This window comes from Pteropus alecto, unplaced genomic scaffold, assembly GCF_000325575.1.
Source record: "Pteropus alecto unplaced genomic scaffold, ASM32557v1 scaffold115, whole genome shotgun sequence".
NCBI lineage: Eukaryota > Metazoa > Chordata > Mammalia > Chiroptera > Pteropodidae > Pteropus > Pteropus alecto.
Genome location: NW_006436814.1, coordinates 4,280,958 through 4,284,533, shown reverse-complemented (window position 1 = coordinate 4,284,533; position 3,576 = coordinate 4,280,958). Strand labels below are relative to the sequence as shown.

General features: G+C 37.3%; 1 long non-coding RNA gene across 1 annotated transcript in view; it reads left to right on the top strand.

The window, feature by feature from the left end:
- LOC102882974 overlaps positions 1-3,576 on the top strand; it is a 23,715-nt gene that overhangs the window by 1,208 nt on the left and 18,931 nt on the right. The window contains exons 2-3 of the long non-coding RNA XR_439218.3: positions 459-608; positions 1,702-1,855. This is a non-coding gene — a long non-coding RNA (uncharacterized LOC102882974). The remainder of the gene's footprint in view (positions 1-458; positions 609-1,701; positions 1,856-3,576) is intronic.

The window sequence follows — 3,576 nt, the reverse complement described above, 5'->3', positions numbered from 1 at the left end:
TGCCAGACGCCAGGGAGGGGACTGGGGAGGGGGGGCGCTAAAACCTTTTTTGCTGTAATTTGACTCGACCTTTTTGTGGTTTGTGGCTTCGTCCTTTTGACTTGTTTATGGATCGAATGTTTACAGACATTTCTAATTTCTGCTTTAATTAAAGGAATCGAAGCAAAGACTGTTAGGGGTCTTTTTGTTTTGCCGTTTGTCGCTCAGATTTCGCATTTTGAGAGATGATTGGTGTTTAATGTTAACAATTTTCTAGTACTACAGTTTGTTTCAAGAAGTCGCATTTGGGTGGTAAACGTAATCTGCACCCTTTCAAATTACGTAACATTACAGTCATTTTTTTATTCTGATCATATGTCCAGATTTTGGGGGTGGGGGGTAGTGGCAGGAAAACTTGTATGTTTGGTAGTTGCATGTGGTGATTTTTGTTTTTTGTTTTTGTTTTTTGATGCTGGTAGGTAAGTAAGGAGGTCCTATACCATGGCTCGTACAAAGCAGACTGCCCGCAAATCGACCGGTGGTAAAGCACCGAGGAAGCAACTGGCTACAAAAGCCGCTCGCAAGAGTGCGCCCTCTACTGGAGGGGTGAAGAAACCTCATCGTTACAGGTATTAAAAATAAGAGGAAAATAATGGGACAGAATCTCTCCTGAAGCAGCATCCATATAATCTAACAAAAAGGTGTAGAGTAAGCAAACTTTTGCTTTGGAGAAACTGATGTTTTCCCTTTTTTGAATATTTACTAATAAAATTTTAAATTTTATGAAATTTAAGGTTAGGTTTTATTGAGAACCTGTTTAATTTCGAAGCCATAATCTTGCCCATAGCCCAAAGGAGACCTATTACATCACTAATGTTAATAGAATTAACATTTTACTTAGCCATTAGAAATATTTTTTTAAATGTTATTTTAAAATACATTTTGAGGATATTCTCGCTTTTGGCAAAGTAATAATCAAGATTGCGGGCATTTGTTTTAGTCAAGTTCCCATCCCTCATTTGCTTGAATTGGTTTATTTCCTCTTAGCATTTGGTTTTGAGCTACCCCGAGCATTGTCGTTAAGGGCATCTGCCATTAGAGGGCATAAGTTGTCCGTACTTAGGTAGTCTGCAAATAATTTTACTGTCAGCCTAAAATAAAAGCTCATACAGTGGAAGAAATAAGTCAGAGTTGAGGTAAATTTCACACTGACAATTACGTAGTAAAAAATCCCATTTTGTGGTATTTCCACCATCAGGAGTATTCAAATGTAATCATATATGAGGAAAGGGCAGTAGTAGGGTTTTCTGGGAAATCAAACTTAAACACCACAAGTGTATTTTTAAATGAAGCTCACTGGGTTGTGTTGGTAGGTCTTATGGAAGAATTGAGAGTTCAAGTGGTGCCATATAGTGAGGAGCCTGAACAGTTTTGACTTCATTATTAGTGGCCTAATACCTTGGATCTGTAATTATGACAGAAGTTAGTGATACGTGTTAAAGATTAATAAAATAACTAGTACTGTAATAAACTTGCCAGGATACTGTTATTCTTGATAGACTTGAATATTCAGCTTATAAATTGATAAGTGAAATTTCATACAGAACCTAAAGAAAAGTTGGGTGGTTTATTTTTTGAAAAATAACTGTATTTCTTTAAGGCTGACCACTTCTTTTATGAGTTGAATGTATTTAGTAACCATTTCTTTCTTTCTTTTTTAAGGCCTGGTACTGTGGCACTCCGTGAAATTAGACGTTATCAAAAGTCCACTGAACTTCTGATTCGCAAACTTCCCTTCCAGCGTCTGGTGCGAGAAATTGCTCAGGACTTCAAAACAGATCTGCGCTTCCAGAGTGCAGCTATTGGTGCTTTGCAGGTAAAATGGCGGGTGGGTCAGCTCTAAGAGTCGAAAGTCCTGCTGTGTATCAAGAACAATTCTAAATCTTTGCATGTGTGTATATAATTTAATCACAAGCCTGAAGGGTAGGATATCTTTATTCACCGTTGAGACGTCAGGTTAAGTTGCTCAAAGCCATACACACAGAACATGAAATTTGAATCCATTTGGGTCACAGAATTATAATTTGAACCCATCTGACTCCAAAGCCTGGTGCGCATTCTATTATACTGTTTAAAAATTTTAAGCATTGCATTAAAAACGATGTTTAAGGGGAAAAGGTTTGGCTTATGGATGTTGCAGGACATTAAGATATGAGACTGAAGGTCTGTAATGGTAATCAGTTTCAAACAGCAACTGATGTAAAAGAAACGTTAGAGTGAATGTCTTGAACTGAAGAGGTACGTGCAAGTGAAGAGAGCGTCCTAGGTAGGGTGGGAGTAGGCAGCATTAAAGACTTGTGCAGTGAAGTGGGAGAAGCAGCAGGGAGTGACAGGACTGGATTGGCTAGAAGGAGCAAAGGTGTGCTTAAAGACGATACCCAGTCTGTGAAGGGACAGGGATTCGAAGACTTGTCCTTTGCTGCTAAAGGGTGTTGGGAATTTTCACTTAAATGGCAAGCATTTTGAATTTACTCTTGGCTCCAGGATGTCAGAACTTTGAGAAATACTATTTTAAGGGTGGTTATGTATTTGAAATCTTTGTGGTTTATGCTGAGATTAAAACTCAAAAGGCCCAGAGGTAAGATAATTTGTTTAGGTATGTGCGAATAATTAACATCAGTAACATAAGTAATCTATTTTATATTGCGTTTGGCATTCTCTGCATCAGTGTATCTCAAAATATGGTAAAACTACCTCCTCCATCAGAGCATGGAGTTGGAGGTAATAAAAATGCAGATTGCTCGGCACCACCACAGACGAGCATCAGAACCTCTGGGGGAGCTTGTAGAATCTACATACACTCCATTGGGTGGTTTTCAGGCTGCTGTTGCTGTGCCAAGCTTTTGCTTTATAAGTGAGAAGGATTTGATAGGTGGATTCTATACTGAAGTGTAATTGGTTGAGCTGTTTCTATGGTTAGTTTGAACTTCATTTGATTGGTGAATTCCAGGAGTAGACATCCGTTAAATTCTCAATGAATTGAATTTTCAAACTACCAAAATCTTCCAGTGCTGTCACTTAAAGCTTTATTTTCTGTTTTAATCAGTGATTATCTTCAGATCCCATTTCATTTATTAATGCAATTGCAAATCACATTTCCCCGACTATATTTTAAATACAGAAATATTACTACTACGAGTCTTAGCATTGATATAAAGCTGCTCATTTTGTGTTCTGGTTACAGTTAGCCAGACTGTGCTCTAAGAACACATTATACTTGAAAGTCCAACATTTTTTAGCTTAATTGTCAATGACAGCTATAAATTGAGATTGCTAATAAACATTCTGGGCAAGAGACTATTGTCTTTTACAGTCATGTGTTAACTTTGTTGAGTTTAAATGTCATTGTATAGCTTTGTAAATTAAGATTACTAAACAATCTGGGTAAAAGACTGTTGTCTTTTTAATTTATGTGTAAACTTCCACTGTTGCTGTTAAGGTATTATATATTTGTCAGTAAGTGTGGTTATATTGGTTTTGAGCACAATGTTCATTGGCTGCCCATAGTCTAGCATTAGATAGCTCTTTTGGAAAGAG